The following is a 23,714-nucleotide window of genomic DNA, read 5'->3' as shown; positions in this document are numbered from 1 at the left end:
ATGTGGCTCTGTTTTTTCAGTATTGTTTCTGTAGGTGGTCATGGGCTTCCCTTAGGTCCTGGTTATTGGGGTCTCTGTGCTTTTAGTTACTGGGGGCACCTACTTGGCTGACCTACACTGGGGGAACCAACCTGGCTAACCGATATTGGAGGCATCTATACCAGGCTTCCCATGCAGGGGGCACCCATTCCTAGCTACCTACCTACCAATACTGAGGGTGTTTTTGTTTTGTTTCACCGCAGCTATAACATGCGGTGCAAATTGTTGGGTGCTGGGCAATCATTCCAAATCGGATGGGGGGGGGGGAGAAGGTCGCATCCTCACAGGTTTGCCTCAGAAAACAAATAGCCTAGAACCGACCCTGCATAGAGTCCTGCATTCACTGACAAACCATTGCTGGGACTGCTTATTGGTGGGTCTCTTGAAGTTGGTCTGCTTGAGGCCATCTAGACTTCACCCCCAATGGACCTACAAACCTCCACCAAACCAAACCACAAGTGTGCTGGCTGTCCCAGCTGTCACTCCTCCCTTACTTACCCTGCCTGCCATAGGTAGCTACAGGAGCCCGTTAGTATTAGGTAGCCAGAGGTACCCTCAGTATCAAATAGCTAGAGCTGCCCCCAAGTATTAGGTAGCTAGAGGAGCCTCAGTATTAGGTAGCTAGAGGTGGCCCCAAGTATTAGGTAGCTAGAGGTGCCTCAGTATTAGGTAGCTAGAGGAGCCTCAGTATTAGGTAGCTAGAGGAGCCTCAGTATTAGGTAGCTAGAGGTGGCCCCAAGTATTAGGTAGCTAGAGGAGCCTCAGTATTAGGTAGCTAGAGGTAGCCCCAAGTATTAGGTAGCCAGAGGAGCCTCAGTATTAGGTAGCTAGAGGTGGCCCCAAGTATTAGGTAGCTAGAGGAACCTCAGTATTAGGTAGCTAGAGGAGCCTCAGTATTAGGTAGCTAGAGGAACCTCAGTATTAGGTAGCTAGAGGAGCCTCAGTATTAGGTAGCTAGAGGAGCCTCAGTATTAGGTAGCTAGAGGAGCCTCAGTATTAGGTAGCTAGAGGTGGCCCCAAGTATTAGGTAGCTAGAGGTAGCCCCAAGTATTAGGTAGCTAGAGGTGCCTCAGTATTAGGTAGCTAGAGGAGCCTCAGTATTAGGTAGCTAGAGGAGCCTCAGTATTAGGTAGCTAGAGGTAGCCCCAAGTATTAGGTAGCTAGAGGAGCCTCAGTATTAGGTAGCTAGAGGTGGCCCCAAGTATTAGGTAGCTAGAGGTGCCTCAGTATTAGGTAGCTAGAGGAGCCTCAGTATTAGGTAGCTAGAGGAGCCTCAGTATTAGGTAGCTAGAGGTGCCTCAGTATTAGGTAGCTAGAGGAGCCTCAGTATTAGGTAGCTAGAGGTAGCCCCAAGTATTAGGTAGCTAGAGGTGGCCCCAAGTATTAGGTAGCTAGAGGTGCCTCAGTATTAGGTAGCTAGAGGAGCCTCAGTATTAGGTAGCTAGAGGAGCCTCAGTATTAGGTAGCTAGAGGTAGCCCCAAGTATTAGGTAGCTAGAGGAGCCTCAGTATTAGGTAGCTAGAGGTAGCCCCAAGTATTAGGTAGCTAGAGGAGCCTCAGTATTAGGTAGCTAGAGGTGGCCCCAAGTATTAGGTAGCTAGAGGAGCCTCAGTATTAGGTAGCTAGAGGAACCTCAGTATTAGGGCTGGTTCAGACGGACGTTTGCAGAGCGTTTACAGCCAGCGTTCAGGGCTTGGTGTTAAACGCTCCCATTCAAGTGAATGGGAGCGTTTGTACCAAGCTTTCAAGCGCGTTTACACAAACGCGGCGTTTGGGTCCCGATTTTCTCTGGCGTTCAAGGAGCCCCTGGAAGCTACATGTAGCTTCCAGGGGAGGTTAACCGCGACGGCTAATGTCCCCCTAGGGGAAGAAAAAACGCGACCGCATCCAAACGCACGCGAACGCTGCTGAACGCGACGCCAGCAAACGCAACGCCTCCAAACGTCCGTCTGAACCAGCCCTTAGGTAGCTAGAGGTGCCCCTCACTGAAGGAAGATCTGGTCAGTGGAATGTTGAGACCTGGGTCAGTAACCTCTCATCTACACTCTCATCAGGACTCTGCATAGGGAGGGAAGGAGGGAGGTGCTCAGGAAGGGAGCGAGCTGCCTTTCTATCATCAGGTGCCTGTAGGCACGTGCCTCCAGTGCCTTATGGTAAATCCGGCCCTGTCTGGTTCATATGGGCTGGTATGAAAGTTTGCCAGCACTTAGATTTAGCTGTGTTGGTCTTGTTGGGGTATTCGGTGGCAGAGTGTTTGGGCCATTTGGAGGACATTGACAGCTTGTAGAGACCAGTCTGGTGCGACTGCCGTGTGGTTGACTTTTCGGAAGATTTCAGGTAAAGTACGTTTGTATTTGGTCGTGGTCTGACAGGCGTGTTTCAGGGGTGACCAAGAGGGCATTGATGTTCATGCGTTAGACACAGGGAGGGGGGAGGGGGGGTCGAATTGAGAGGGAGACCTCCTCAGGGAAGGATGTACCATTAGACATGAGGAACAGGGGAAGGAGGAGAGGGGGGACTATACCATCAGACACAGGGAGACACCTGTACAGAAGTGCTGTGTTGCCTCATCTAATCACACATAATCAGATAAGGATCACAGTGTGCTGCAATAAAGCTTACCTAACAGAATGTATAGTTGGCTCTCTCACAATCACACAATGCACAGTCAGATTGCAAGGTGCGCAGCCAATCTAATTATACCTTCCTGACCTGTTATCACCTCGTATTTATAAAGCACAGAGTATATTACACAATGCTGAGCAATAAATAAGGGTGCAAATGACAAGCTTCTGTATGTTCTGGTTCATAGGAATGGGTGGGGGTACATTAGAAGGGGAATGGGGCTGTGGGGAGTTAGTAGTGAGGGTCAGAGCAGAGAGGGAGATGGGCAGCAGAGAGGGAGATGGGCAGCAGAGATCAGCACACGCTGCAGCTAGTTTATTATCACTACAGGCACAGAGTAACAGCTTATAATGTACATTCTGGAAGCAGCAGAGATCAGTACACACTGCAGCTAGTTCACTATCAGTACAGGTACAGAGTAACAGCTTATACTGTACATACTGGGGGTAGCAGATATCAGCATACACTACAGCTAGTTTACTATCAGTACAGGCACAGAGTGACAGCTTATACTGCACATACTGGTGGTAGCTGAGATCAGCACATACTGCAGATACTTTACTATCAGTACAGGCATAGAGTAACATCTTATACTGTACATACAGGGGGTAGCAGAGATCAGCACACACTGCAGCTAGTTTACTATCAGTACAGGCACAGAGTAACAGCCTATACTGTACACACTGGAGGCAGCAAAGATCAGCACACCCTGCAACGAGTTTACTATCAGTACAGGCACAGAGTAACAGTTTATACTGTACATAGTGGAGGCAGCAAAGATCAGCACACCCTGCAGCTAGTTTACTATCAGTACAGGCACAGAGTAACAGTTTATAATGTAGATACTGGAGATAGCAGAGATCAGCAAATGCTGCAGGTAGTTTACTATCAGTACAGGCACATAATAATAGCTTATACTGTACATACTGGACGTAGCAGAGATCAGCACACCTGCATATAATTTACTATCAGTACAGGCACAGAGTGACAGCTTATACTGTACATACTGGAGGTAGCAGAGATCAGCACACCTGCATCTAATTTATTATCAGTACAGGCACAGAGTGAGGACTCATTCACATTAGGCAACGCAAGCGCACCCGATTGCGCGCTTTGCCAAGAATGCATGCAGCAGTGCGATAGTGCATCGTAGTTTTGCGCAGTGTGCATAGTCTGAACGTCAGACGTGCTCTTTATGCACTTCTGATGTTCTTGCTGACTGCATACCATATGCACTGCTGAAATGCGCACAACAGCGCATGTAGTGTGAACAAGGCCTAACAGCTTATACTGTACATACACATTGCAACTAGCTAAGCCACAGAGTAACAGCTAAATTTCTTATTACTGTTAAAGGACAACTGAAGTAAGTGTGATATCTGCCATATTTATTTCCTTTGAAAACAATAGCAGTTCCTGGCTGTCCTGCTGATCCTCTGCCTCTATTACTTTTAGTCATAGCCCCTGAATAAGCATGCAACAGATCAGGTGTTTCTGACATTATTGTTAGCTCTGACAAGACTAGCTGCATGCTTGTTCCTGGCATTATTCAGACACTACTGCAGCCAAATAGACCAGCAGAGCTGCCAGGCAACTGGTATTGTTTAAAAGGAAATCAATATGTCAGCCTCCATATACCTCTCGTTACAGTTGTCCTTTAAGCCCACCCACAAGCTCCCGGCACAGTACAGAGCCAGTGCAGGAGCAATGTACGGTAGGTTGTTTTAACATAGAGTATAAGCAAAGGGAAAATAGATATTTGAAAATTATTGTTGATAATGGATATACTGGTATAACTTGGTGGATATATTTTCGTCACCGTATATGTTGAATATAAAATACAGAACAAAAGCCTAAGCTGTCCATACATGTATCAATATCAATGTGATACAGTAAACGATTGATCTACCACAGGCTTTCTCAACCAGGGTTCCCTGAGGACTCTGCAGGGGTTCCCTGGCATTTTCCCCCATCGTGGGGGAAGTATAATAGAGCACACTATAATAGGGGGGACTGTAACAAGAAGCACTAAATTGGGGGGTCAGGAGACAGTATAATGAGTGGCAGTGTAATAGGAGGTAGTGAAATTAGCAGCCTAACCAATTTAAAGACCATGCCTCCTCCAAAATAAATGCAGGGGTTCCTCGAGACCAAAAAATTGTTTGCAGGGGTTCCCTGATATCCCAAAGTTATTTGCAGGGTTCCTCCAGGGTAGAAAGGTTGAGAAAGGCTGATCTACCACATCGTACCCCGCAATCGTCTGCATAAAATTTCAGTACAAATCCAATCATCGCAATGCATTTTAGCAATCGATGCCATGCAAAACCACGTGCCCATCGACTACCCCCTGCTCCTCCCCCGCCCAACCGGAAAATGGTTCACATTACTCCAAAATATTAAGGTGGCCATTAAAGATACAATCCAGGGGCCGATCAATCATTTGTATGGTAATCGATCAGAAACGATTGGTTGTGCTCATTAGCTGCTGAATTCTTGCTAACCAATCACATCAGATCAATGGGATTGATCTGAAAAATGGATCGATTCCATTACTCTGATAAAACTATTAGTGGGAATTCAGCCACTAATTAGCATGACCGATCATTTCCAATCGGAAATGATCAATCGCCAGTGGGATTGTACCGGTAATGGCTACCTTTACAATCACTAAATCGTGTGAAGTTGAGCTCGATCTGATACTGATCAGTTGGCTAGGCTCTGCAGATCACCGGCGTTTGCCACGGTTGGGCAGCTTAAGGCCCCGTTCACACTTGCGGTTTTGTCAAAACCGCACCGGATGTCCGGACCGCACCGTATCCGGACCGGACCTGATCCGTATGGTTCCTATCCGGATCCGGTCCGGATCCGGTCCGTTTGCATCCGGTTTCCGTGCGGTGTGAACACGGTTGCGGTCCGGATCCGGTTTCTTAAGGAGATAACATCTTGTAAATACCTGGGGTCTGGGAGGTCAGCAGAAGGGTCTGGGGTCATTGTTGGAGACAGGTGGACGTGTGGAGACCATCCGTGGATACAGAGACTGCAGTTGGGACCATGGATCCAGTCATTTTTTACTCGTATACCTGGGAATTCTCTGTTGTTCGCCTCCTCGTTATCAGACTAATCAGACATGTTGCTGCCTAGAGCTCCAGCATGAAATCGCTGCTGCCCCACTCTTTGAACGCTGGGCCCATGTGGTCCCCATCCAAAATGCATAGGAAGTGGGGTAGAACGTCCGGTTTTTGTAGCCAGTGTGTTGTGCGCTCTCCGGTTCTCATTGGTTTCCATTGGCCGGATGGTGCAGTCCGGCTCCGCCCCGGATACGGCTGCCGGAGGAGCCGGACCAAAAAATAGCGCATGTTGGAACGGACGCCGGAGTCCGGATCCGGTCCGGATCCGGTCCGGCTCCGGTCCGGCAGAACGGACGCATGTGAACGGACGCATAGGCTTTCATTGCTATTGCCGTGCGTCCGTTCCGTCCGTTCTGCAAGCGGTCCGGCTCCGGCACGGCGATTCCGGACGGCCACCGCTAATGTGAACCGGGCCTTATATTGACAACACGGAACGGATTGTGCCGGTTTTGTCACATCTGAGCGGAGAGCAGAGGACACGGATACACTCCAGACACAACAGCAAGTCGTGCGCCGGCTCAGATGCCAGGAGACGCCTACGGCCATCGCGAGTCCCACAAACGCTCCAGTCGTGTCACAACAAATGTGTGTCACGCCAATATCACACGGCGCTGCCTCCCGAGGACGCGGGCAAAGAGTGCGGCGGGCGCAGGGAGCGCTATGCCAGCAATGGGCGGAGAGGAGACATGAGGGGGAGAGGAACACTCATCCTCCCCCCAACATGTAACAAATTTCTACAGAGAGGGCCCGTTAACATTAGGGGCGTTTACCGCAAAACGCTCACAAAATCGATTTGTGCAGAGATTGAGTTCGCGTTTTTCAGAAAAAATGCATTGTATTTATTCTTTTCCCGGGTCAAAGAGCTCACTTCCTGCCTTGCGTCAGGGATTGAATAACAAAACCGCTCTGAAAAAGCGCTTATTACAAAAACGCAGGGCGCAGTGGAGCACCAGGAGGGGGAAAAAACCAGCGCACAAAAAATGTAAAATGCTTGTGTTTGCCTTTTTTTTAGTTGTGAATGGGGCCATATTGTACAGAATACATTCTACTCGTCATGTTCGGAATCTACACTATGTACAGAGGCACAGCGCTCAACATCAAATATAACAGTGTTAATCACACCCCTTATACTATCCAGCACCTATCCATACGTTCAGCTTCTATCAAAGATCAAATGTCCAGATTTTGCCAAACTTTGTGTTCCCTGCAATTTCCACAATGAAAGTAGTTCACAAAGTCCACTTGACTCCAGAAATCTGCTTGAATTCTTCCACATACATAAAATGCCGGAATACTCTTACCAGCGGAAATGGCTGATTGATTGACAGATCAGCAGCAAAGTTTTGTGATGATATAACGTAATGCTCCTCTGCTTCGATATCCACTCCTCCTGTATGTCACTCAGAGACGGGGAAACAGTAATAACATAGCGTGATCCTGTTTGTACTCCCCATACAATCACCACCGGTGCTCAGTGTATCAAAACCCCTTATTGCCACACCTCAGTGGTAAATGGACAGAGTGTACGCTCACCAGCTCCCAATGCTGATCCAATCTTGACCAGCTATTAGCGCTTGTTTTTAGACTCTCAGCTTCCAGATCACTGTTGCACCTTTAAAGTGAACCTAAAGCCATAAAAAAAAAATGAGATGAACTCACCTGGGGCTTCCCTCAGCCCCCTACAGACGATCAGTGCCCTCGCAGCTCCGCTCCGATGCCTCTTGGACCCGCCGGCGACGACTTCCGGTTTCGCCGTCACCGGCCGACAGGCATGGGAACGCGAGTGATTGTTCGCGTTCCCAGCCTGTATATCGCCCCCTATGCTGCTATTGCGGCTCCTTAGCAGCATAGCAGCATTGGTCCGGGCAGCGTAGGGCTCTGGCGGGGGGGGGGGGGGGGGGCCCTCTTGCACCGCTGCGTGCGATCGCCGCAGAGTGGCGGCGATCAAGCTGTACGCGCGGCTAGCAAAGTGCTAGCTGCGCGTACAGCACTTTACAGGTTGAAAATCGCCCCACCAGGGGCTGAGATCTCCTCCTGCGCGGCATAGCCCGAGCTCAGCTCGGGCTTACCACCAGGGAGGTTAAACACATTTTTCAGTAGAGAAATACATATATTTACATAGAAAGATAGAAAAGTTCTCAAAGAGGGACAAATAAGGGGGGAAAGAGGGACAGGGCTCAAAAGAGGGACTGTCCCTCCAAAAGAGGGACAGTTGGGAGCTATACATGTAAATCGCAAAACACAAGGACATTATCAAAATAATGAAAATCACAGGAAGCGTTTTATACTGGTGTGAGACAATTGTGATGCAGTTTTGCCTGATTGCAAAAGACCTGCATGCTGCCTATTTTTTTTTGTGTTTTCTCCTTGCGTTCCTAGACTCCAGGGAAAATCTCACACGTTTTGCGATTTGCAGCGTAAAGAGTCCTAAAACTGCGTACAAGCTCCAAATTGCTATCACCCTTATAGTGCACATACACGGTACAATTTTTTCATTTTTTTTTTCAATCAGAAAAATTTGATAGATTTGAGAGATTATTCCATTTGGTCGAATCGCTTTTAAAAACTCTTTTTGAGGTACCATACACAACCTTACGATTTTTCCATAAATCCGAGAAAAACAATCCAATGTGAAGAAAAAGTTGTTTTTTTTATCTAATAGTATTTTCTTAAGGTGGCCATACACTTTTAGATTTGCAGCAGATGTGAGCATCAGATAGATTTCTGTCAGGTGCCTGTCAAGTTGAATCTGACCGGAATCTATCTGATGTGTGCCACACACTAGGAAATCGATCTAAATGCATTATTGGAACATTAGATCCAATACAACTCTATGGGACATGGATCTACTGCCAGCAGCCGATCAACCTAGATTTTCCATCCTGTCAGATAGAATCAAATTGATCGAAATCGGCCGCAAATCGATCAATAGATTTGATAGAATCGATTTCCGATCAATAGATCGATGGCTGAAATCGACCCCTTTATACAACCTACCATACATGTACAATTTCACAAACAATCACACAGATTTTTCCAACATGTCCAATCAAATTTTATTGAAAAAAAATAAATAATTGTTTGTTTTTTCTCGATCAAAAAAAGATTCTTTTTGATTTTGATTTTCACTGTATTCGGTTGTTTTGGCCAAATAAGCGGGAAAATCTAATGTTTTAATTGTAGCGTATATGGGCATTGTAGAGCCAGTTCACATAGCCGGCTACAGGAGGATCGATTCGCCGTTGTCAAACGCAATAAAGCAGAAAAGCGTTTGACACCGTTTCCCATTAGCTCATCATCATGTCATATTTTGAGCCAGAAGGGGGTACAGAACCGCAGCACAGCCATTGCTAGAAGCTACACTTCGCAGGAAAATCTGATCGGCCATGCTGCTTGCGCTCTAAATGCATTGAGACGAACGCCGCCATTCACCTCAGTGAATTCCGGCAGTAAACGGCGTGCAGTCGATCGTGCAAGACGGCCCTTAAGACAGGTCCAAACTCCAAATTAACATCACCCTTAACGATCGCTGATCAATCGATAAGGTGCATACACACATCCAATTTCAGTTGCCCGCTTCACTAGATCTCTTCCCCTGAGATCAGTTTACCTGGGATCTGCCTTCATTTGATCTGTTGGAACCAGACTTGTTGATCTGGGAATGTTTTGTTATAGATCCATGTTCGAAAAATGTAATCCCATGGATTCCGTTCCCCAGAGATCTACTCATGTGCAATCCAATCATGTGTGCCCTTTTCTCCTGGGATCTGCTGTCGGTAGCATCTGTCAGTTTGAGTCTGTCCTCGGGGGATCTGCTCACACTGATTCCAGACTTCTGGGGTTTTATCTCTTGGGATCTAGTCACGCAGGATCCGCTCCTCTGTGATCGGTTTTCCTGCAAGCCTTTATCAGTGGATCCATTCCCCTGGGATCGATTCTCGGGAGACCTACTTATGTAAGATTCAGTTGCCTTGGATCGGTTGTCCTGGGACCTGTTCATTGTCCCCTGCTTGCAATAACTGCTCTGAGATTGCAGATCTCTGTCTCTCTATATATATCTGTGTCGCTATCTGCAATGAGCATGTAAATGGCCACCCAGTGATTTAAGAATAATTGAGGTGCTGCTGTCTAGTAGTCTATAATTAGGATAATATTTAAATCGCAGGAAAAACCAGGTCACCCTGCAGGTAACGTCGCAGCCAGGTGTTCGCAGGGGACGCCGTGTTACCGCTGTGTGATGTCATCAGCATATCATGCAGATTCAGTAGCCGGACACATCTAATCTAGGATAATTACAGCTACTGTCTCAGCAATTACCACTCAGCCTGGGGACAGGCTTCTCCGAATCCCCAAACTGCGAGGAGGCGGAGTTACGAGAAGGTCGCCCGCCAGAGATGTGGCGGCGCTCAGGGATTACGTTTTCTTTTCTATAGTCTTACCCAAAATTCACATAAAAGGGTCGGGAAGTTCGACCAAGATCCTTAAGGCGCGTATACACATGTCCAACTTTTGTGAACAACTTGTCGTCCAACTTGTCATTTGAACGTGTGTACGCGTAGTCGAGCGATTGATAATAGCCGGTTTGCACAATTCGCTTAGTGGATCAGTAGGACCAACTATCGTTCAAACAACTGTCAGGTCCGTACACATGTACAAACGACCAGCGGTCGTTTGACCAACCAAAAGAGGCACGTGTAAAGAGGTGCAGCGCGGATCAACCGACTGATAGTTTCATGTGCACAGAGAGAGCGGATGACGTACGCCATGTGCCAGTCTGTCAAACGACATGTAAATTAGTTCATCGGCCGCGTGTGTACGTGACACGCGAACGACATGTTGTTTGCCATAACAGTCGTTTGAACTACCAAACCCAACAACAATCAGGCATAAAGTTGGACGTGTGTACCCACCTTTAGACTGGATTCTCCAACACGGTTCTGAGTTCAGATTATGGTGCACTGCAGACTGACTCACACAGGAGAGACACATCCCACAATCTCCCAATGGCAAGAAAAATGCAGCAGGACCGACAACTGTGATAGGGAAAAATCACATTGCCAACGCAGCGCAATAATGGCAACATCCCCGTGCGGCGTCCATCGGTTCCGAAAGTACCAAGCGTCTTGTGATCCACGTTAAGCGATCGAAATCATATCGCAAAATGCTGCTGGTGAAAAAAAGGGCCTTCGTTACCTCTCTCCAGCGTTCCTGGGTGTTTACTGTCCTGATGATCAGTCCTGCCAGCTTTCAGTTTATGCCAAACACATTAAACACACAAAGACAGAGAACGAAGAGCATCCCGACAGCGGGCCAAATAACGCGATTAACCCTTTACAAACTCCCCAGCACACACCAGCTGCTCAAATCAATGCAGTCAGTTCAGGAAATGCCGACTGAAGCTCATTAATAGTCAGAGGTATCTGTTTACAAAAATATGCATCGTTCTGTGTAGACACATCGACATTGCAGCGCTGGATCTCTGGTTTGAATCCCAGCCAGGGCACTATCTGCAAGGAGTTTGTATGTTCTCCCCGTGTCTGCGTGGGTTTCCTCTGGGTACTTCCGTTTCCTCCAACATCCCAAAAACATACAGATAAGTTAATTGGCTTCCCCCTAAATTGGCCCTAGACTGCGATGCATACACTACACGATACATACATAGACATTAGACTTTGAGTTCCTCTGATGCTGGGTACACACGATACGTTTTTCCACCGGATCGTTTTTTCTGCTCGATTCTGCGCTCAATTCTCTTATCTTCCGCTCGTTTTTCTTATCTTTTTCCATTCACTTCTATGAGAAATCAAGCGCAGAATCGATCGGAAGGAATGTCGGACATGTAGGGAATTATCTATCGGATCCATCTATCGAGCGGAAAAACATATCGTGTGTATCCAGCATGAGGGACAGTTACAAGACTCTGTACAACACTGCGGAAGATGTTGGTGCTATATAAATACTTAATAGTATAATATATAGAACCATATGTGTACCTGCCACTAGCCCTGTAACATGCATAATGCTGCAAGCAACAATCAGTCTATCTATGTAAGGACTTGGAGCGTTTGTTATAAAACTCCTCTTATGAGCCGAAACGGTGTCTCAGAGACTGTTAGACAGCCATTTAGGAATGAGCGCTGTACACACACGGTTCAGCTATAGACGTGTGGCATTTCCTGTTGTATGCACTTGGGGTATATAGACTGCTAAGGCACTTTATTTGGCCTGAGGAAGTGGGCATAGTCCCACGAAACGCATTGCCTGTGCTTATTATTCTATTAAACTTCCTTACCTAAAGTGACTTGTCATCGATGAGGTAAGCCACCTCAATCCTTTTCATTTTATTGATTTTAAAGTGTTTTATATACATTGGGTGCCTCTTTACCCCCTACTGTACCTCATTTCCCCCCGTCCTCCTTGGAGGGGGGCTTTGCGCACCTACCGAGGAGTGCAAGTTTTTTGCTAAGAGAGCGACCGAGTCCAGGACTTCTAGGAAACCTGAGTGAGTCAGGTTTTAAAACACCTGAAGTGGTTGGTTGCCCCCTGGTGCAACCCACCTTTGTGAGTACATTTCTATAGAAGTATTTTTTAATACTCAATACTCGTGACATACTGCACCATTTGGGCTCCCGTTTGCCTTTGTTTTTTCCTTCCAGTACTGTATATCCATACACTATTAGACATTTTTAATAGATTAGATTTACTGGAATAAAAGTTTAAAACACATAAACTAAAATCTATTAAAAAACAAAACATAACAGGATCTTCTTGATTGACGATGTATAAATGAACTGATTGATTGGGAGAACAATGCTGGGGGGGGGGGGGGGGGGGACCGGGGGAAGAACAACGTGCAATTAAGTTTTAATCGAGCAATTTGTTTTGGCGGCAGTTAGATCGATATTCCATCAGATGTTTTCTCAGATCAGATGGTGTATCGAGTGGCCTTCCAGGTAAACGATCAATAGAAATCAGATCTGGTTGTTTATCTGGTCTATGGCTTTCTGACAATGTATGGCCTTTACACCACCCTCACCAGCTTGTGATAGTGCAGTCCAGTACAAAATCTAGGCTTATACACACACCATGCAATTTTCCCATCAGATTGACTGATCAATCGATAATTTTCAGCATGTCCGATCTGAATTCCATCAAGAAAGGGATCGATTTTGTGCAGTACTGATCTCAACATCAATCCCTGTCTTAATCGGAAGAAGATCGGACATTCTGGAAATTATCAATCGATCTGATGGGAAAATTGCACGGTGTGTATAAATCATAAAGGTGCTCATACATGAAGCAATGTATGGGCAGATCGACAAAGAAACAGATCTCTCTCTGATCTAATCTGATTGGCTAGAGATCTGTTGGGTGCTATAAACCGCAGGCCGATTCACGATCAATTTCAGCATGAAATCATTCGGGAATCCCCCTGGTGGTCGCATTGTCAATCGGGCATGCTCTTGGCTGCACTGATTTTCACTATATAATAATCGAATCGATCGGCCGCCAAGTCACCTGTTGTATGGCCACCTAGAATGTCACATTATCAGCATCTACAAGAAGGACGAGATTACTATCTCAGACCGTCTGAGCGAGATAAAAGGCGATGTGGGGTTGATGTGGCTGTGTAATATTTAAAGCTATAGGCTTGCTCTACACCGGCGGTTCTGGATGCTTGCCTGGATTACAGGGGTTGAAAAGAGATCATTTGCATATTCAGTAGAGGTGCATTGTGGGTAACCACAAATGTTCACTTAGAGCTTGTTCACACTGAGGGTGTTTTTGCTCTTTTTTCAAACGCAGGCGATTTTCAAAATCGCCCCAAGAACGCTTGTGCCATGATTCTCTATGAGAGAGTTCACATCTGAGCTGTTAGTTTCCGATCCGCTCAGAGAAGCGCTGTATGTAACATTTTTGAGGCGATTCCGCATCAATGGAAAGTATAGGAAAACGCAAAACTCTCACAAAATCGCTTTGTGCAGCGATTGCGTTCACGCTTTTTAAGAATAAATAGATTGTATTTATTATTTTCCTGGTCAAAGAGTTCACTTCCTGACTTGCGTCAGGGAATGAATTACAAAACCGCTCGGGAAAAACGCCTAGAAAACCGCTTAGCACAAAAATGAATCGCCCACCCAAGCGCCGGGAATAAATAAAAAAACAAAGCGTTAAAAACCGCCCACCGCTAACGGCCACGCGAACGGAACGCAATCTGAACAAGGCCTCATAGCTGATTTTTTGCAAATGTCCTTCTGTTTTAAGAAGGCACATCACATAAAAGGCGAAGTAAGCTTGATAATTGTGGCAGTAATAGGCACAGCTATAAAACACCTCCTAGCAAAGTCATTTGAGAATATTATGGCTTCATTGTATATATGTCATAAAACGAAGGCATAAAACAGAAGTATAAAACTCTAACATACACTGATAAAACTTTAAGTGCAGGTAATTAAAAAAAAAAAACGTTGTTTGCCTTTGCAATGCTTTAAAGGGCCGCTATCGTGAAAATCGCAAACATTTAAAATAAAGTAAACACGTGCAAATAAGAAGTACTTGTCTTCCAGGTTAAAATGAGCAGAAATGACTTTTCTCCCATGTTGCTGTCACTTACAGTAGATAATAGAAATCTGACAGAACCAACAGGTTTTGGACTAACCCATCTCCTTATGGGGGATTCTCAAGGTTTTCTTTATTTTCAAAAGCATTTATGCCTAATACGCACGGTACGATTTTCCGTGCGATAGATGCATCCGATTGATAAAATTCGTCATGTCCGATATTGCTCCCGATCGTTTCTGTGCTCGATTTCTCATAGCAGTGAATGGAAAAAGATAAGAAAAACGAATGAAGATTAGACAATCGAGCGCAGAATCGAGTGCAGAATCGTGCAGAAAAAACGATCAAGTTGGAAAATCGCACGGAAAATCTTACTGTGTGTACCCAGCATAAGTGAATTGCAGTTGCTGCATCCAACTGCCAAAAAAGTGTGCAAACAGGTAGGGGGTCGGTCTGCATTTTTATATAAATCCTTTTAAGGGATTGTCTCTTTAGAAATAATAAAGGCCATGCAGAGAATCCCCCATAAAGAGAGATGGACTAGCCCAAAACCTGATGATTCTATCAGATTTCTACTACTTACTGTAAGTGACAGCAACATAGGAGAAAGTATGTTTATGGCTCATTTTACTCTGAAAGAAACATACTTCTTATTTGTATGTGTTTACGTGTATTTAAAATTTTACAGTTTTCATGATAGTGGTCCTTTAATTCCAGCTGTAAGGGCCTGAGCCCACTGACGCAGTTATATCCGCTTTTGAGTTACACATCAATGTTAGAGATGCTGAAAAGCGGACAGAAGAGAATACATGTGCGTCAGTGGGCTCAGGCCCCTTATTAAGCAGCGCCATAACTAATAGTGGTCTATTATTGATCTGGTCACATGACACAGGTGCTGATGTTACTAACTGAAATTGCCAGACTAACTTAAACAGGAACTGTTGCGAAAATCTTACAATTTAAAACACATACAAAGAAGAAGTTTCTTCCAGAGTAATATGAGCCATAAATGACTTATCTCCTATGTTGCTGTCACTTACAGTAAGTAGCAGAAGTCTGACATTACCGACAGATTTTGGACTAGCCCATCTTCTCATAGGGGGGTTCTCAAGGTTTTCGTTATTTTTAAAAGCATTTAGTGAATGGCAGTTGCCAAAATAGTGTGCAGCGAGCACAGTGGCTATCCAGCATATTTGTATTAATCATTTTCAAGGTATGTCTTTATAAAGAATAAAAGCCATGCTGAGAATCCCCCCATGAAGAGATGGACTTGCTCAAAACTTGTCGGTAATGTCAGATTTCTACTACTTTCTGTAAGTGACAGCAACATAGGAGAAAAGTAATGTATGGCTCATTTTACTGTGAGAGAAATGTACTACTTATTTGTATGTGTTTTAAATTTTAAGATTTTCGCGACAGTTCTTCTTTAAAGAGACACTGAAGCGAAAAAAAATATGATATAGTGAATTGGTTGTGTACTATGAATAATTACTAGAAGATTAGCAGCAAAGAAAATATTCTCATATTTTTATTTTCAGGTATATAGTGTTTTTTTAACATTGCATCATTCTATAATATGTGCAGATTACACAACACTCAGCATTCAAAATGAGTCTTTCAGAGCAGTCTGTGAACTGATGACCTCTCCTCTGGCAGATAAAAAGTAAATAGTTCAGGAACAGTTGAGATAATAAAAGTCAGATAACAGCCCTCTCCACGACTTTGAAAGTCGTACAGCTTAATGGCTTTTTTTGCATAGAGATAACAACTGGAGTTTCTTAACTCTTCCTGTACTGGAAACAATTAGACTGATGTATCTGATCTTAATGTTTTATTTCTTAGCTGTACTACACATACAAATCATAATATCATCATTTTTTTTCGCTTCAGTGTCTCTTTAACCACTTGCCGACCAAGTGATTTCCCATTGATCTGTGCTGGGTGGGCTCTGATAGGCTTCAGCCTATCAGACGGCGGCGATCCCCGGCCAATCAGAGGCCGGGGATCGCCGATCTCCTTTACGGCGCTGCTGCAGCTGCAGCGCCGTACAGAGTAAACACCGGGGATTTCTTCCCCGCGTGTTTACATTTCGCCTGCGAGCCGCGATCGGAGGCTCGCAGGCAGTTCACGGAGACACCCTCCGTTTCCATGGAAACCCGCAGACAACCAGTTTACGCCAATCGGCGTTAGCTGGTCGTCAAGAGGTTAAAGGACACCTAAAATGAGAGGGTTATGGAGGCTGCCATATTTATTTCCTGTTAAGCAATACCAGTTGCCTGGCAGTCCAACTGATCCTCTGCCTCTAATATTTTTACCCCTGGCCCCTGAACAAGCATGCAGCAGATCAGGTGTCTCTGACATTATTGTCAGATCTGACAAGATTAGCTGCATGCTCATTTCTGGTGTGATTCAGACACTGCTGCAGCCAAATAGATCAGCAGGGCTGCCAGGCAACTGGTATTGTTTAAAAGGAAAGGAATATGGCAGCCTCCCTATACCTCTCACTACAGTGGTCCTTTAAAGGGATACTGTAGGGGGGTCAGGGGAAAATGAGCTGAACTTACCCGGGGCTTCTAATGGTCCCCACAGACATCCTGTGCCCGCGCAGCCACTCACCGATGCTCCGGCACCGCCTCCAGTTCACTTCTGGAATTTCAGACTTTAAAGTCTGAAAACCACTGTGCCTGCGTTGCCGTGTCCTCGATCCCGCTGATGTCATCAAGAGCGCACAGCGCAGGCCCAGTATGGTCTGTGTCTGCGCAGTACACTCCTGGTGACATCAGTGGGAGCGAGGACACGGGCGTGCAGGCGCAGTGGTTTTCTGACTTTAAAGTCAGAGATTCCAGAAGTGAACTAGAGGCGGGGCCGGAGCATCGGGGAGTGGCTGCGCCAACACAGGATGTCTGCGGGGGACCATTAGAAGCCCTGGGTAAGTTCAGCTCATTTTCCCCTGACCCCCCTACAGTATCCCTTTAAGTCATGATCCCGTGCAAAAGTGAATAGCTGATCAGGATTTTTGCAAGCCCGTCCCGGCTATGTAACCTGTTTAGAGTTTAGTCCTAATTGGTCCTCTCATGAATTCCAGGATGTCCTGCTTAAAAAATAAGTTTAACAGTCTAAAAAGTTTCACACTAAAAAAAAATAAGTGAATTGTTAGGCCTCTTGCACACTGCAAGCGATTCAGATTCAGATTCCGCTTTTTAATCTGTTTTTACTTCCGAATCCGATTCAGATTTGCAGTGTGCTCCCTGCACACTGCAAATCTGAATCTGAATCGGATGTAAAAACTGATTAAAAAGCGGAATCTGAATCGGAATCGCTTGCAGTGTGCAAGAGGCCTTAACCCTACCTAACTAATTAACTCCTTGCGTCACCTATACAGAGGGCCCTTTTACATTGTCTGCGGAGCGTTGGAAGTATCCAAGTTAAAGCGAGCGCATACCTACCTTACCCTGCAGCTCTTGCGGCGGACGGAAGTCATGTAAATATCTGGTGACGCGCATGTTTTTAAATGGACCGCCGCAGTTTTCTGCTTCACTCATGCGCTATGCATATTTTAGCAATACACTTTTGCGCATGTCATCAATTCGCCAACAGGAAGTGAGCGTTACTTCCTGCTTGGCCGCACCGCACCACCAAAACATTGTCCGCCCACTAGCCACCCCATCCCCCGTGCGCAAAGTGCGCCACGGCGATAAATGTGCGTGGTTCCAACAATGAAGAAAGCAGTGCGCACAGCGTGACGCTAATGTCACCACCATAATGGCAGCTCCCATGTAGGTAAATACTACATTAGACAGCAGAAAGCAGCGATGGGGAAGAAGTGACAGTGGAAACATACTGCGGTAACCTGTATATTATTGCAAGATGAAGATAATGTCATACTTATTTAAGGTATGCATTAAGTAGAGGATTGTGTTAATGCCCGGAACATTCTCCTGATATTAGCAAACCATTAGCAAACCAGTGTCACCAGTTCTGCCAGCGGTGACAATCGGTGACACGGCCACCACCTTATGTAATACACGCCGTGACACAATCAGCCCTGCAGATTATACATTATTCAGAGGAAGGGGTCACCCAGAGAGGTCATAATGTTGGGACATTTACAGGGGAACACCGGACACGCCGCACTGCATAAAAGATCCAGGAAAGAATTGATGCTGCAGCGCTGTAAGTTATAGGAACTGTGAGAATCCATGTTATGGGTTAGCAATTAGAGGTATAGCGTAAGGGCAAGGGTCACAGTTTTAGGGTTCAGATTGTTAAAAGGTTAGGCCTCATTCACACTGATTTGTGTGCTATTTGGAACTGCAAATTCACATTTGCTGCAGCTGTAATGGTTTTCAATGGCGTTGCTTTGGCATTGAGTTTCCAGACGATTTTTCGATTCTGGATTTTCTGCGTGGAAAATTCGGCCTACGTTCTGTACTTTGATTGTTCTGCCAAGTTATTGTACTGGAAAACTTTCATAAAAAGATAATATGTAGAAAAGAAAATTCGGCCTACAGATCTGTTTTTTTTTGCATGTGTGATGTGCGTTTCGCGTTTAATGCACATCAATGGCAAGTCTGAAAAATCACATTTGATTTTGAACTTAAAGTGAAAAAGAATGAGTTTTACTCACCTGGGGCTTCTACCAGCCCCCTGCAGCAGTCCTATGCCCTCGCAGTCACTCACTAATCCTCTGGTCCCCCGCTGCCAGCTAGTTTCGTTTTTGCCGACAGGCCCGTCAGGACTGGCCATGCGTAGCTTTTTCCGCATTCCCGACTGCAACTAGCGCTATTGCGGGCCGCAACGCGTACAAAAATACGCGTTGCCACATATCTATGCGTTCGTAATGCAGCAACGTGTATTTTTGTACGCGTTGCGGCCGCAGTCGGGAATGCGGAAAAAGCTACACGTGGCCGGTCCTGACGGGCCTGTTGGCAAAAATGAAACTAGCTTGCAGCGAGGGACCAGAGGATTAGTGAGTGGCTGCGAGGGCACAGGACTGCTGCAGGGGGCTGGTAGAAGCCCCAGGTGAGTAAAACTCATTTTTTTCTGGCTTAAGTGTCTCTTTAAAGGGACTCAGAGCTGAAAACAATAAAGTTTTATACATACTGTACCTGGGGCTTCCTCCAGCCCGTCACTTCTGTCAGTCGGAGCCAGTCTGACGTAAGAGAAGTGCACTGTTTCCAGTAGCCGCTGGAGAGATACATAGAAGGTGCACTTTTCTGGCTTAGACTGGCCCCGACTCACGGAAGTGACGGGACCCAGTTCCGGAAGCTGCGGGCAGCAGAGAGTGGCGATGTGGGAGCGATCCAAGCAGATGGGGCTGGAGAAAGCCCCAGGTATGTATAATACTTTTTATTGTTTTCAGCTCTGGTACACTTTAATTAGATATTTCTTCATGTAAATTCACTTTATTGGTACGTACAGAAAAATCTCACCATGCATCGGACGAAGACCGCGGGAACTTCTTCAAAAAAAATAAATAAATTAGAATTTAGGGTGAATTTCTGCGGATTGCCGAAAACTTTGGTGACTCAGCCTGCATTCGATAGGATGGGTGCAGGGAAGTAACAATAGTCCCTGCGATCCCTGCAGCCGCTGGGGGGCCCGGGGTCTGTGATGGCCCACTCCTCCTCCCTCTCCTTAGCCACATGGAGAGTAGCACAGCAGTAGTGGAGTCATGTTTACTTTCTCCAGCATTGTGGGTCTCCTCCATGCATCACAGCCACACACCTTCTGCTGCTATTCGCTGACTCCCGATCACATGACCGATGCGAGTCACGTGATCAGGAGCAGCAAATGGGGCTGTGATGCATATACCTTAGAACTTTGTGAGATGAGAAAAAGGGACACTTAAGCCATGCCCCCTGCCACACCCCTGAGCACACCCCCAGTCACGCATACCACAAAGATGTCATAAGGAAAATATGTTGTTTTATAATTCAAACCAAACTGGTCCTTTCTATCCTGGTTCATTTTCCTTCATATTAACATTTTAAAATTAGTAATATATCAGTTAAAAGGATGGGAATAAAGTTTAGAGTCAATCAAACACATCTTTTAGTAGAAATATATATATTTACATAGAAAGAGGGACAAAGTCCTGAAAGAGGGACAAATGAGGAAGAGAGAGGGACAGAGGGACAGGGCTCCCAAAGAGGAACTGTCCCTCCAAAAGAGGGACAGTTTGGAGCTATGGCATAGAGGGGGGATCAGGTACGGCGGGGAGAAGTTCAGATTCTCGGGGGCCCCATAGAGGGGGGATCAGGTACGGCGGGGAGAAGTTTGGATTCTAGGGCCCCCCTCCCTGACAATTTTGCAGAGAGGCCTCATGGGCTGTTGTTAGGCCCCCGGATGGGTGTCTAATTTCATAAAACACAAACAAGCCCACTTCAGGGCGTCATCTAACGCTCCCGTTCCCGCAGTGACATCATCACTGAAGCATCCATGGCATCCTCCACTCAATCCCAGTGTGACCGTCAGACCTTAGCGTGTCCAAGCACACGCCCCTGGACATTACAGCAATGCGTTAAGCGCGGCGAAATACACGGGATATTATTAAGGCTTTCCGAAATGGGGAGACGACTTACATTTTCCTGGCAATAAATTTCAGTGGCATAACCAGTATTTACAGCACAAAGCGGACGTCGTCACGCATTAATGAGTATATAAAATGCTTTGTTACGCCGGTCAGCGACAGGTCAGCTATTAGTGCGACTCGGACACGTGGAGATGAATGCGTGTGCGGCTGTATAGAATAAAGGGCAATGTGCCGGGGCTCAGACAGGAAATAATTACTGAGTGCTGAACACGTTTATTACACATAATACATATTCATTAGTGAATGCAGCGCTGTATCTGTGTGCTGAGCCAGCCCGGAGGTATCTGCCAGTTAGAGGGACGGGGGGGGGGGGGGGGGGGTGCACAGTAGAGATTGTGGCGAACAACTCACCAGCAAACTTCTATGGGCAGCCTGGCCACTGTACTAGTTTCGGGTCGCAATGGCTTCAATTCTGGTGGGGTTATCAAACAAATTACCTCACATGAGGTAATTTACCTCATGAGGTAATGACATTTAGCAATGCTGGTAGATTTTAGTCATGTTTTACTTCATGAGGTAAATTTTGAGGTAATTCATGAGGTAATATGCATTAATACTGCTGAAAATAGCTATTCTCATGGAAATTAGGGGGAATGTTAGCACATCATTTACTGATCAGTTTAAAGGTGCGTACACACATGCGACTATAGACGTTTGAAACGATCGTTCCCCGATCGTTTCAAACGACGATCGTTTAAAAAAAAGCAGCCAACGACCATTAAGTCTAACGACGGACGAGCTAGATCGTTAAAAATGAACGATCTAGCTTGGCGGATTTTTTCCAACGACGATCGTTTGCAAAAGTAGTACATCGTTGGAAATGGTCGTTCGTACTAGGCTTGACATACGCATTACATTATTTCTCCATGGAACTTTTCATTTTTATGCGCATGCGCAATAGTTGCTTTACATGATGTAACGTTCGTTCTAACGATCTGATCGTTACACACTTTTTAAAACGAATTTTACTTAGGTCGTTCTTTCGTCAATTAAAAGATCGTTCGTCGGTCACAACGAACGATCGTTGTCGCATGTGTGTACGTAGCTTAAGACCTGCCTGTACCTGGAGGTAACTTCAATTTGTGTGCATTTTGCAGTTTTTAGTGGAGTTCCTATTGCTGTTTTAGGCCCAGTGCACACCGAGCGGTTTTTGGAGCGATCCGCCGGCCGCATCCGCCTATAAAAACGCTTGTCTAATGTATTGCAATGGGATGGTGCACACCGGCGGTTTGTGGTTTTTGCCAAGCCGCAAACGCGCCTCCTGCTGCGCGTTTGCGGTTTTCGGAAGCGTTTCGTCCTCAATGTAAAGTATAGGAAAAACGCAAACCGCTCTGAAAAACGCTACTTCAGAGCGGTTTGCCAGGCATTTTTGTTACAGAAGCTGTTCAGTAACAGCTTTTACTGTAACAATATGTGTAATCTGCTACACAAAAACGCACCCAAAACCGCTAGGTATGTTTAGAAAACCTCTCTAAACATACCTAGAATCGCTCTGAAATCAGCTCCCAAAACCGCTAGCGTTTTGCGGATCTGCTAGCGGTTTTGGTGTGCACTGGGCCTTAGTGTCGTTCCTATTCAGGCTGTGTGATAGAAAAGAATAGTAGCAATAAAACTCCAAATATTTACTGGATTTTTTTAATAAGGGATGCCTATAAATATACTTTTCATAGGTTGCTACATAATCAAATACACCTTTCGCCCTAAAAACCCCCCACATCTTCCAAAGACTATCCTAACTTATGGAAGACAATTAACGACTACTATTATTTATTTACTGCATGCTTACCACTGAAATACCTCATGTTTTACCTCACTTTATGCATTTACCTCATGTGTTACCTCATGTTTGGAAATGGAGAAAAATCTACCAGAATTGCAAAAAAAAAAAAAAGCATGAGGTACTTTACCTACAAAAAATATTTACTTGACTTATAGCTACCAGAATTGAGGCCAATTGCCTCAATTCACTAAGGTCATGCTGGAGATAATAAGGCAAGAGAAAACTTGCCACCACGCAGTGAGAGAGTTATCTTATCTCTCCAAGGAGAAAACACAGGAGAAAAAGTTAATTGCACAGAGGCCATAGCTTATACAGGCCATGCTGGGAGTTGTTGTCCATCAGAGGCACAGCGTATACAGGCCATGTTAGGTGTTGATGTCTATCAGAGGCACAGCGTATACAAGATATGCTGGGAGTTGTTGTCCATCGCTGGCACAGTGTATACAGGCCATGCTGAGAGTTCTTCTCCATCACAGACATAGCTTATACAGGCCATGTTAGGTGTTGATGTCTATCAGAGGCACACCGTATACAGGCCATGCTGGGAGTTGTTGTCCATCAGAGGCACAGCTTATACAGGCCATGTTAGGTGTTGATGTCTATCAGAGGCACAGCGTATACAAGATATGCTGGGAAATGTTGTCCATCACAGATACAGCATATGCAGGGCATGCTGGGATTGACTTCTTATCAGTTGTGTGAACAATAGCAAGAAACTTTTTTTGGTTGTTTCAAACTCAGTCTTATCACCCGAACGACAGTCTGTATACACGACCGATTTCGCGTGCGGACGACTGAACGACGGGACGTTCAAACAACCCGTCGTTCGCAAAAGTCCGACGTGTGTATGGGCCTTAAGGGTGCAGAGAGAAAGGCTTTATCTCTGCACAATTGTTCTAATGACTGCGTCTGCTCAGCCACTGATAAGGAATCATACAAAGTTTTGCAGACAAAGATTTGTAGACAGTCCCCATTCATTGTTCAGCAG

The 23,714-nt window shown here is 45.7% G+C and overlaps 1 protein-coding gene across 12 annotated transcripts in view; it reads right to left on the bottom strand.

Annotated features, from left to right (window-relative positions):
- Nucleotides 1–23,714, bottom strand: part of RAP1GAP (RAP1 GTPase activating protein) — a 339,663-nt gene that overhangs the window by 68,695 nt on the left and 247,254 nt on the right. Inside the window, exon 1 of one of the 12 annotated variants that reach the window (XM_068241702.1) lies at nt 10,703–10,929. The exons of the other annotated variants lie outside the window; for them this stretch is intronic. The gene's annotated coding sequence lies outside the window, so the exon portion shown is untranslated. Of the gene's footprint in view, nt 1–10,702; nt 10,930–23,714 lie in introns of those variants that run through there. 12 annotated transcript variants of the gene reach the window in all.

This window comes from Hyperolius riggenbachi, chromosome 6 (assembly GCF_040937935.1).
Source record: "Hyperolius riggenbachi isolate aHypRig1 chromosome 6, aHypRig1.pri, whole genome shotgun sequence".
NCBI lineage: Eukaryota > Metazoa > Chordata > Amphibia > Anura > Hyperoliidae > Hyperolius > Hyperolius riggenbachi.
The sequence above is the reverse complement of the archived record's forward strand: the minus strand, read 5'-3'. Positions and strand labels throughout refer to the sequence as shown.